Source organism: Desmodus rotundus, chromosome 6, assembly GCF_022682495.2.
Source record: "Desmodus rotundus isolate HL8 chromosome 6, HLdesRot8A.1, whole genome shotgun sequence".
In the NCBI taxonomy this organism is placed as follows: domain Eukaryota; kingdom Metazoa; phylum Chordata; class Mammalia; order Chiroptera; family Phyllostomidae; genus Desmodus; species Desmodus rotundus.
Genome location: NC_071392.1, coordinates 138362836 through 138375804, shown reverse-complemented (window position 1 = coordinate 138375804; position 12969 = coordinate 138362836).

Here is a 12969-nt window from a genome sequence, read left to right as displayed (position 1 = left end):
ACAGGCTGTATTTATAGGCGGATCCATATGCACGCATCTAAGTACCTATACATTTGGAAGCCAGCCAGATTCTCCGCCCTGATTGTGTAACCTATTTCCCCAGCGATTGGAGACACAGCTTATTTCATGCCTTTTCCATATAGTCAGAAACAATGGCCAAATGTGATGTTTAGTCAGAATGAAATGAGTTACACCCAAAATTGCTCTCATCAGCATGTGGTGATAATTACAATCAAGTCATTTTCTTTCAATTAGTTTGTTTTGGATCTTCCCCCAGTGAAGCCTTGGGGCCAGACAGCTTTCATCTGGCAGTAACTTGTAGGACAGTGTATACAATTTGTGCACAACTTTAATAGTGTTTGGTGTCATGACTACCAGGAAAATAAAAATGCTCATGTGAGGGTTTTTGAGGTGAGGGATTTATTAGACTGGCTAAGAGCATGCTCCTAATGGTCACTGATTTAAAAATTCTAGATATTCAAGGTGAATGTGAAGTGGGGGGTGGGAGGTCTGTTTTCTCCAACCCTTCGCTGTTGGGCAGTATATGCATGATGGTGACTAAGTAACATTTTTATTTGAACAAGTATCTCACAGGTGGATTTCAGTCATTGTACATAAATGCCATTCACACTTGCCTTCTTTTCCTTTCTCAAATACGCCATGTAGCCCTCACCTTTGGACTCTAGCTCTCACAGTTTCCTCTACTGGGACAACTCCTGACCCAGGAGCTAGAATGGCTAGTTCCTTCTTTCCAGAACTAGAAGTCCATATATCATCTGCTCAGTGAAGATTTCCCTGACAATTCCAAATTCCTTTACCCCAAATCAGATCAATATAATTCATTGTTTCCATAGTGCTTTGCATTCTCTAAAATGATCCCTGTTAATTATTTACTTGTGTATTTTCCCATTACCAAACAAATACATGCACACACACAATCATCCACACCTGTGCACACATACAGGCTGGAATATAAACTCATGTATCTCTCCCTCTATTATGTCTCCATGCGCAGAACAACGTTGTAGGCACGGAGACATAATAGAACAATGATGTCTTGCACATAGAAGTGCGTAGACATCATTCCAATTTTACAAAGGCTAACCAATAAACATCTTTTCCTTCCTTCAAAACTAATAATTGAACTCCAATTTTTTTAAATATCACTAGATTCTAAACATGTGGTGACAACAAAGACAGATTCAGAGAGCTTACCTTCTTCATTCTTCTCTCAAATACTTGCTGGGTGGCACCTACTGATTCAGGAACTTACTTAGGTTCTGGAAATTTAAGGTTGAATGGAAGAAGCTCACAGGCAAATGGAGAAAATGTGTGTAACTCAGGGGAGCACCAAGAAGAGCACATTTATCTGAGTAGAGTGGAGGAATGGCAGAGAGGAGGTGGTCCTGACCACACATTGCAGAGGAGTCTATAGAAAGTCGGAGGCACGTAGGTGGCAACCAGTATCCCAAGAATAAGGAATAGTATGGAAGAAGGGAAGCGAATAAGAACTAAGCCGTATTTTGATAAATCAGAGTAACAGTTAGATTCAAATGCAGAGAAAGGACTTAAGATAAAAGTTTTACAGGCAATGTTAAGGATTGTCCTATTTTTTGTACTTAGGGTCCATCAAGATCCCTGGATGTATGGGTTTATAGATTTTATCAAATTTAGAAATTTTATAACTATTATTTCTTCAAGTTTTTTAAATTGTCTCATTACCCTTCCCCCAAGCTACATGAAGTTGTCCTATGGCTTACTGATGCTCTCTCCAATATTTTTTCAGGTGTTTTCTTCTCCTCTCAGTTTTATTTTTATTAGTTTCCAATGCTGTCTTAAAGTTTACTTATGTTTTCTCTTTCAATTGCTAACCTGCTGTTAATATTACATGGTATATTTTATGTCTCATTTGTTTTACATATATAATAAACAGATGAAAGATGTATATATATTTCTTAACATGTTCTATCTTTACCTTCTTGAAAATAAGGAATTACTTATTGAGAGCTTCAACTTCAATTATATCATTTGTGTCATTTCTGGATCTGTTTATATGATTAATATATTTCCAGATTTAGGGTCTTTTTTTTCTTTGTTTCTTTGAATAACAGACATTGTAAATTTTAATTTTTTTGGACACTGGCTATTTCTCTGTTTCTGTAAATACTTTTTATCTCTGTGTTTGGATGCAGATAAATTACTTGGAAATAGGAAACAGAGATGAACAGATACACACACATATACACATATTCACTTATGTATTCATCCATATATAGACATATAAATCTATACATATATACATATACACTTATATATTCATACATACATATATACATATAAATATATCCATATACATATGTGTATATGCACATAAACATATGTATAGATTTATAGTTTTCATCAAATTTAGACATTTAAAAACTATTGTTGGTTAATATTTTTAAATACTGAAGTCTGTTAGATATATAGCAAAGTACAAACAGCAATGAAAAAACACACACATGCTCACCACTCTTATTTACTAGAAGTTAATATTCCTTCAAATATTTTCACTATGTTTTTACATAAATATTTTTTTTTAATTCTAAAGGAAACATGGGTATAAAAACATGAGACGTAGTTCATCAACACCATCTTGAAAGAGAAGAACCAAGCTGGAAGATTGACACCATTTCAATCAAGACTTACTGTGAGGTCAGCCATAGAGACAGTGCGATGTTGGCAAAGGAAGAACAGAAACTACACACACAAATACGCTGAACTGACCTTTGACGAGGAGGAAAGGCCACTCAGTGGAGGAAGTAGTCTTTTCAGTAAAAGGTACCAGATCCACCAGAGTTCCACATGCAAATAAACAAAGAAAATGGATCATAGAACTAAATGTAAAATGTAAAACTATAGAATTGCTGGGAGACAACATAGGAGAAAGTGGAGATAACTTTAATTTTGGTGATGACTTTTTTAGACATACCACTAAGGCATTATCTATAAAAGAAAAAAATTGAGAAGTTGGACTTCATTAAAATTTAAAATTTCTGCTCTCTCAAGAGAATGAGAAGGTGAGCTGCTGAATGAAAGAAGATATTTGTCAAAGACATAGATGACAAAGAACTGTCAATCAAATATACAAAACAAAAGAAAACCCTTAAAATTTACCAGGAAGAAAATGAAGGACTCAGCTTAAAAACGAGGAAAAGATCTTAACTTTTACCTCACCGAAGAAGATATACAGAAAGTAAATAAACACAGGAAAAGATGCCCAACATCATATACCTTTAGGGAATTGCAAATTAAAACAGTGAGTTATCACTACACACTTATTAGAATGACTAAAATCCAAAACATTGACAACAGCAAATGCTGACAAGGATCTGCAGCAGTCACAAAAAGACAAGGAAGAAGTTTAAATGCATCTTTTTAACTGAAAGAAGTCTAATCTGTTAAAGTTACTGCTATGTTGTTGTGATTTATTCTATACTTTTGGTCTTTATTCATGGTTCTTATCTCACTGCCTCCAAACCCTTAGCATTTCCCGCACAGAGAATGATAAAGGAGTCTTTTGTTATGTCAATGCAGTAACTGGTGGCAAATACCTAAGGCTGGGGGCTGGTTGTCAGAGGAACCAACCACATGATAGGTACTTTCAGTCCCACCTGCCCTCCTGACCCCTGGGGATGGAGATTGAATCAATCACCAATGGCTAATGATTTTAACAATCACACCTGTGTAATGAACTCCCCATAGAAAATCCAAAAGACTGGGGGTCAAAGAGCTTCTGGATTGGTGACCCTGTGGAGATTTGGGGAGAGGGGTGCCCCTAGAGAGGACAAGGGAGCTCTGTGCTTTTCCCACTTGCCTTGCCCTGGGCATCTCTTCCCTCTGGCTGTTCCTGAGTTATATACCCTTTTATGATAAACAGGTAGTCTAGTAAGTAAAATGTTACTCTGATCCACTCTTGTAAATTAATCAAACCCAAAGAGGGAATCATAGAAATCCCTGATCTATAGCCAGTGGTCAGAAGCACAGGTAACAATATGGACTTGGAAATTGCATCTGAAGTAAGGGTGTAGGGACCAGTATTATATGACTGAACCCTTAACCTCTGGAATCAGAATCTATCTCCAGGTAGATAGTGTCAGAATTGAGCTGAATTTTAGGGAAACCCACTGGTGTTAGAGAAATGCTGGGTGCTATCAAGGAAATCCACCCTCTCACATTGAAATTGGAATCTAGGAACCATAAAGAGCTACACACTGTATGATTCCAATTAAGCGACATACAGGAAAAGGAACAACTTTAGAGACAGTAAAAAGATCAGTGACTGTCAGAAGTTCAAGGAGAGAAGAATGAATAGGCAGGACACAGGTTCTGGGGCTGTGAAACTATTCTCTGTGATGCTGTGATAGCGGATACACGTTTGATACATTTGTCAAACCCCAGAGGATGTACAACACAAAGAGTCAACCTTATATTAAACTATGGACTTTGATTAATAAAGATGTGTCAGTGTTGATTCTTTAATTTTAACAAACACACCTCTCTGGTGGGGGATGTTGATGGTGAGTAGGAGAGGAGGGTATATTTAGGAGCTCTCTGTACTTCCTACTTAGTTTGGTATACACTTAAAAGTGCTCTAAAAATGAAGTCTATTAATTTAAAAGAAGATAAATTATGCCAGAAACTAAAGACAATACTAAAAATAGTTAGAAGCTCAGTTCATTCTCAGTAAGGCTACTACTGAGTGCACTTCAGAGCTGTTTCCCTAGAACTGGAAGATATTTTCCTTCACAAGTATTATTATTAAAAGCATACTTCCTCATAGGTACACAGCACAGTACTTCATAGTGTGCATCAAATTTAAACACATTCTATTTATTCATTTTTCCTAAAATTACATCTGTGAAGTCTTACCATTATTGCACCTGTGACACTATTGGGGCTTAACACGTGTGATTTAACCTAAAATTGCTCATAGGCCCAAACCACAGACATCTGTCCAAATCCATTTCCTTCCAAGGACTCAGTGTACCTGGGGAAGATAGACCGGCAGACTGTTAATAGTGCAGATGTACCAAGAGCACAGACAGAGCGATTTCTACTATAGATATGGTTGCTGCTGAGGACAGAGGTGGCCAAGGCCCACACTGATGAGGTGACATTTGAGCTAGAGGAGCAACCGAGGAAATCCATGAAGAAGAATGATTCTTCTCTTTTGTCATCTTTTTGTTTGCTAGTCTGCTAGTCTGCACATCTCCATCAAGCAGAGCTTCCTTCTCACTGTGTTTCTGCAGCATCGCACTTCTCCCATAGGCAGCATGGTACAAGTGTCCTTCAAATCAGGCGCGTGAGGGGCTTATGAGAAAGCAGAAGCAATGCTCTTCCCAGATTCTAGGATCTGGGGAACAAAAAAGCTTGGTGTCCTTAGACATGCTCAGAATGCAATCACATGCAGTGATGTGTTCATGAGATTCTGCCGGTTTCACTTACATAAAAGTATATGAAGGTTTTCAGTGTGTCCCAGAAATGAACCTATAATTAGTTATGACACCTGTAGGAGGGACAGACTCAGTTCCTCTTGAAATCGTGGGTAAGGAAGTAGGAAAGAATTTTATGGTGTCTGTGTAAGTCTATAAAACTGTTTTGAAAGCATTGTGCATAGTAACAAAATTACTACCACAAAAATGAGTTGGGTTTTATTGGGTGAGCAGTTTTCTGCATGATGAGAACCTGATGATGTATTTGGTAAATCCGGCTATTCATATGGAAAGTAATAGTTCAGGTTAAGTGACACTGTTGCTCTGACCTGAGACTTGTGTGGTCCCCACCACCACTTCCCTTTCTCAGCAGATGTTCTTACATACTTTTTCTTACACTTTTTCAATGCTGTGTTATTAACTATAGTCACCATGCTGTACAATAGATCTGTAGAATGTGTTGATCTTATCATTATAATCTTATGATTGAAGTTTGTACCCTTTGACTAACATCCTCTCATTCCCCCCAATCCCCTTCCCTAGCTCCTGGTAACTGATATGCTGCTTTTGGTTCTATGAGTTCAACTTTTTTACATTCCACACCAGTGAGATCATATAAATGCCCTTCTGTGTCTGGTTATAACATTTAGCATTATGTCTTCTAGGTTCAGCCATGTTTTCACAAATAGCCAGATTTCCTCCTTTTTACGGATGAATAATAGTTGATTGTATATATTTTTAAAACAATTAAATAAGGAGGCCATTAGACTGAGGTGACTCTATTGCCTTCATAGCCTACATAGTAAACAGACCCAAAACTAAGCCTGAGTCAATGTGCCCAAATTCAAGAAAACAAAACTTAAGAAAACACAGTCATGAACAGCCAACTAGGCTTTCCTAAATAAGACAACCACGTAAGCTATGGACAATCAAATAATTGTTTTTTTGTTTTTGCTTTTTCCTCATGTCTTCTTTATAGAAGCCTTTCCTGTAACTTCAGTTGGCACTCCTAACAGTTTTCCTCTCAGAGCTGGGTGATTTGAATACATGTTTTCCTAAATAAACCCTTGTGAATTTAATGTGCCTCAGTTTATTTCTTAACAGCACATATCAAAATATTTTTATTCATCTGTCAATGAACATTTAAGTAGTTTCCATGTGTTGGCTACTGTGAATAATGCTGCAATGAATGTGGGAGCACAGCTATCTCTTTGAGACCCTCTCTAAAACAACAACAACGACGAACAACTTGAGACAAACGGAAATGGAAACACAATACACCAGAGCCTATGGAATGGTGCTTTATTATATTTATTTAGTATAGACATCACATCAATCTGAAGGGCAACTGCAGTGAGCCAAAGTGAGCCATGCAATGATACCCTTTTCTTATGAGGTTAGGTCTAAATTTTTTCAAACAAAAGCTGGAGAAATCTGTTGTATGTATTTTCTCTGAACTCAAACTGCAGAGCTGAAATGAACCAAAATTCTGTAAAGTCACAGATACCAACTCTGGGGAAGACAAAAAGAAAGGCAGAGAAAGAAAACATTTCACTAAATGCCCAGTTCGAGTTAATAGCTCCTTTGAACCAGGACTTCTCAGGCTAAAGCTCTTGCCCCATCACAAAATTAACGTAATTATTCACACATTAACAATTATGATGGATAAATGTCACCTTTTTTATATATTTGCCCATTTAATGTGCAAAGTATTGCCAAGTATTGTTGAATTATGAATACTTTTATTTCTGATGTATCTAATTATATAGGATTAATCTTTCCAATGCAACACATATCCAAATTATTCAAATTACTATAATTATGTGTTAGAAAGTTTAGAAATTTGGAATTGATGTAACCCTCTTGAGTAAACCCAGACTCTGCAACTCACTGGCTATAAAGTCATGGACAAATCATTTATATCTCTCTATCTCAGGCTCCTCTTTTATGAAATGGGGATCCAACTTCACTGCTATTGCTCAATTTACATGTGATCTTATTTATGTGCTTATCCCAGGAAACATGTGAAGTCCTCAGTAAATACATTGGCTAAACTTGTTCGTGGTGGCTCCTTTCCATTTTTATCTTAGTTACTATTTTCTCTGACCTTTTTTTCCCTGTTGTTCCCCTTGTCATTTTATACTGTGTGTGTGTGTGGTACGTATGTCTGTGTATGCCATTTCAAGGAACCTTTACAAAAGCCTGTAGACAAGCTCCCTTCACTCCCTAATCATTGACACACCATGTCATTTGTGCAATGAATTTAGCTGCAAAAAAACCAATAAAAGAAGACTAGCTGAGAAAGATGTAACTTAGCAACAGTTGGCATGTAAAGAAAAACACATGGAGATAGTCACTGGTTATAAGTTTGGTATGGCACCATCTCAACAATGATCCTATTGTTACCTGAAGGCATACTGATAGATACGAGTGTTCAGGTCACATACTTTTTTTTTTTTGCTTTGAAGAGAAGAGTACAAACCATACTTGAAACAATGTGTTCTGTCCTGGATTTTACAGTAATGAGAAACAAAAATGAAATTCTGAATATTTGCTCCTCTTGGTTGAGTCTGTTTTATTAATTATAAAAATGTTTAAAAAATATATTTATTGATTATGCTATTACAGTTGTCCCATTTTCCCCCTCCTTCACTCCACTCCATCCTGCCCACCCCCTCCCTCCCACATTCCCCCACTATAGTTCATGTCCATGGGTCATACATATAAGTTCTTTGGCTTCTACATTTCCTATACTATTCTTACCCTCCCCGTGTCTATTTTCTTCCTACTATTTATGCTACTTATTCTCTGTACCTTTCCCCCCTCTCTCCCTCTCCTACTCCCCTGTTGATAACCCTCCATGTGAGCTCCATTTCTGTGGTTCTCTTCCTGTCCTAGTTGTTTGCTTAGTTTGCTTTTGTTTTTGTTTTAGGTGTGGTTGTTAATAACTGTGAGTTTGCTGTCATTTTTACTGTTCATATTTTTTATCTTCTTTTTCTTAGATAAATCCCTTTAACATTTCATATAATAAGGGCTTGGTGATGATGAACTCCTTTAACTTGACCTCATCTGAGAAGCACTTTATCTGCCCTTCCATTCTAAATGATAGCTTTGCTGGATACAGTAATCTTGGATGTAGGCCCTTGCCTTTCATGAATTGGAATACTTCTTGCCAGCACCTTCTTGCCTGTAAGGTCTCTTTGGAGAAATCAGCTGACAGTCTTATGGGAACCCCTTTGTAGGTAACTGTGTCCTTTTCTCTTGCTGCTTCTAAGATTCTCTCCTTCTGTTTCATCTTGGCTAATGTAATTATGATGTGCCTTGGTGTGTTCCTCCTTGGGTCCAGCTTCTTTGGGACTCTCTGAGCTTCCTGGACTTCCTGGAAGTCCATTTCCTTTGCCAGACTGGGGAAGTTCTCCTTCATTATTTGTTCAAATAAGTTTTCAATTTGTTGTTCTTCCTCTTCTCCTTCTGGCACCCCTATAATTCAGATGTTGGAACGTTTCAAGATGTCCTGGAGGTTCCTAAGCCTCTCCTCATTTTTCTGAATTCTTGTTTCTTCATTCTTTTTTGGTGGATGTTTCTTTCTTCCTTCTGGTCCACACCATTGATTTGAGTCCCAGTTTCCTTCCCATCACTATTGGTTCCCTGTATTTGTTTCTCTTAGCATAGCCTTCATTTTTTCATCTAATTTGCGACCAAATTCAATCAATTCTGTGAGTGTCCTGATTACCAGTGTTTTGAACTGTGCATCTGATAGGTTGACTATCTCTTCATTGCTTAGTTGTATTTTTTCTGGAGCTTTGATCTGTTCTTTCATTTGGGCCATTTGTTTTTTTTTGTGTTGGCGTGCCTGTTATGTAAATGGGGGGAGCCTTAGGTGTTCCCCGGGGCAGGGTAAAGCTGGTCGCTGCACTGTGATGCTGTGCATGGGGGAGGGGCCTAGAGGGAGCAATGGCGCTTGCTCCACTCTGCGGGATTTCAGTCACTCCCTCTGCTACCCACCATCAAACTGGGCCCCTCTGGTGCTGATTCCCCAGTGGGTGAGCTTGTGCACACTCTAGGCCCCTGTGGGTCTCTCCAACGAACTCTCCTGTGAGGCTGGGAGTTTCTCCTGCTGCTGTCTCAACCCCCACGGGTGTTTTCAATCAGAGGTTTGAGGCTTTATTTCCCCGAGCTGGAGCCCTGGGTTGTGTGGTCTGCTTCGCTCCCCTGCCATTCCTCCCAGTTTATCTATGTGCGAATGTGGGGCCGTGGGGTCTGCTAGCTGCAGCATGACCTGCCCCATTCCACAATCTGCCACCTCGCTGGGTCTGCCAGCAGCTGCCTTGCCTTGAGTCCTCTCCGCCCTGGCTGCCTGTCTCTGCCCCTCCTACCAGTCTGGAGGAATGTTTCTTCTTTATCTCCTTGGTTGTCAGACTTCCATACAGTTTGATTTGCTGTCAGTTCTGGTTGTTTTTTGTTTTTAAATTGTTGTGGTCCTTCTTTTGGTTGTGCGAGGAGGCACAGTGTGTCTACCTATGCCTCCATCTTGGCCGGAAGCCTAATTATAAAAACTTTTTAATGAACAATTTTAAACACCCAGCAATGCTAAAAATAATTTTATAGTGAACCCCTATAAATCCACCACCTAGATTATGCCATTAGTTTTACCATATTTGTTTTTCAATGTATCAATCCATGTATCTATTAATCCATCTTTGATGAAATTTAAAGTAAATTGCAGATATCAGTACAACCTTTCTCTAAAAACTGCAGTATGTATATTATATTTAAGACTACGCTATATGTTTACATTCTTTCCTTTTGATGGAAAGTTTGCAAACTATGATACCCATAAATCTTAAGTGTGTTTTCACTGAGATTTGACAAATGCATACATCTTTGAAGCAAAACTTCTATATTTTGACTGTTGATCTTTTATATCTGACTTGCCTCTTCTTTCTAAGAAATACAAGATTTCTGATCTTCTGTGGTTTATTGGTTAATTTTTCATAAGCTTTCTTTCATCCCCAAAGAATAGCTCATAACTAGGCAAGATAGTATTTTGATCATTTGCTCAGTGAGGACACCTGACATGAGCCACGGAGTAAATGGTCATCTTAGGATGTGGATGAGAGGTTTGTAGGAGAGAGAAAGGACAGGTAGAGTGGCCGTCTGTGGCCCAGAGGCACTGCAGGCAGAGTGATGGAAATGCACTTTCTGTGTGGACAGCCCACAAGAACCTGGCCTGGCTGGAGGCGACAGTCCCCACCCGAGAGAGAATGGGGAGGCCACTCAGAGGGGCAAGGCTTTTAAAGATGGGCGATGGCTCACTTATCCAACTACACACTGTTCTCCACATGTTTGTGTTAGTGGTAGCTAAATTACTTCATAGGTAGAAGCTAAAAAGGAGAAAAGGGCTTAATTTCTCAAGTAAGCAGTGTACTCAAATTTCATATACAGTGGTCCCCCTTTACTCACGGTTTTGCTTTTTATAGTGTCAGTTATTGTAGTCCAAAAATATTAAGTGGAAAATTCCAGAAATAAACAGTTTCTAAGTTTTAAACTCCTCACTATTCTGAGTAGTATAATGAAATCTCATGCTGTCGTACTTCCTCCCACCTGGTTTGTGAAGCATCCCTTTGTCCACTAATGGGTGGGGAAACTGTCTATGCTTCCCACCCACTAGTCACTTAGTAGCCGTCTCAGGCATCAGATTGACTGTTGGGGTACCTCGGTCCATCTGCTTGTTGTACAAGGAGCCCTTATTTTACTTCGTAATGGCCCCAAAGAGTGAGAGTAATTTAAACTTTATCATAGGTATCTTTGTATAGGTATATAGAGTATATAGTATACACAGTATATAGTATACTCTTTGTGGTTTTAGGCATCTGTTGGGGGTGGGAGGTCTTGAAATGTATCCCCTGAAGATAAAGGGGGAGTGCTGTACAATAAAAGGTACATAAAAAGCACTTGATGAGAAATTTTTTTAATGTTAAATAAACAGGATATAGACACTTTTTAAAGCAGATAGATTTTTTATTGCTGTTCTATTATAGTTGTCCCAATTTTCCCCCATTGCTCTCCCCTGTCCTGCACACCCCCCACTCCCACAGTCAATCCCCACCCTGTTGTCCATGTCCATGGGTCATTTGTACCTGTTCCTTGACTAGACCCTTTCCCTTCTTTCCCTCCTTATCCCATACCCCCATCCCCTCTGGTCACTGTCAGTCTGTTCCTTGTTTCCATGCCTCTGGTTCTATTTTGCTCACTTGTTTGTTTTGTTCATTAGATTCCTCTTAGAGATGAGGCCATATGGTATATTTAAAGCAGAAGATAGATTTTTTAAAAGCAGAAATAAGATCTTAATATTTATAATTAACACATTTCATTCATCCAAATAGAAGAAAAATTTTACCAGTGACTACAAAGCCTTTCATGGTTTGCATTAATTTTTCTCTGAACCTATCACCCATTACTTGCCCACTCACTCACACCTCTTCAGTCACATTGCTTCCCTGCTGAACCTTGAACAAAGAAGAGTGCTCCAGATTGAAGGACTGTATTCTAGCTTTACTTTTTGCTCTTCCCTAGAATATTGGCTCAGCTAACTCCTTTATTTCCATGTCTTCCCAATAAGAACTCTTCTTACTACCTGCCTTAGTACTGCAATTGGCCATCATCTTCCCAAACTACTACGTCACATCTTCCCATTACTATGTCATGTACTTGCTTATTGCTTTTGTCTATTTCTCCCTGCTGGTATGAAACTCTATTAAGATCAGGATTTTTTGTTATTTTCATTCCCAACCATAACTGTACCCAAGCACCTAGAACAGAGCCTGCCACAGAGTAGGTGCCCTGCCAATGTTTATTTATAGTTATTCCTAGTGAATGCTCCTAGAGATGTCTTGTGTGAGTTCACCCCGGAACATGTTATTTGTAAATACATGCTCTCTACCAGGAAAGTGCTCAAAGGGAGATTTCTCCCCAGACTTCCATCTGGATTACTTGGAATAAGGCATTTATGTATCTGGATTGTCTTCACAAGATTGAGCCAGCTACATGGAGACTCAGTGGATCATTGAAAGAGCTGTGTTGAGACCTTGATTCTTCTACCATCTGGAGCACTTTTCTTTGGCCATTAACTAGTTAAACTTTCTCTGGGCCTTATGATTCCTTGTGTTTCATCCACTTCTCTCATTCCATGATTAAGATCAATGGACTGTTTTCTTTAAATGTACACACTTTTATAGACTTTGCCTCCATTCACTGTTGATTGGATATTCATTATGTATTGATATTCACTTCTTTCCATCTACTATACTCTATGATATTGCTGGGAAAATGAATCATGTATGTGTTCACATAGTATATAGTCTAAATCCATTTCATAGAGATGAAAAACTATGGTCGAGAGAAAATCAATGTTTTATTTTATATAAAATATTGTCCCCCAAGTTGGGGAGAATCAATATTACCTCACCTAAGCCTTAAATAATAGATATTATAA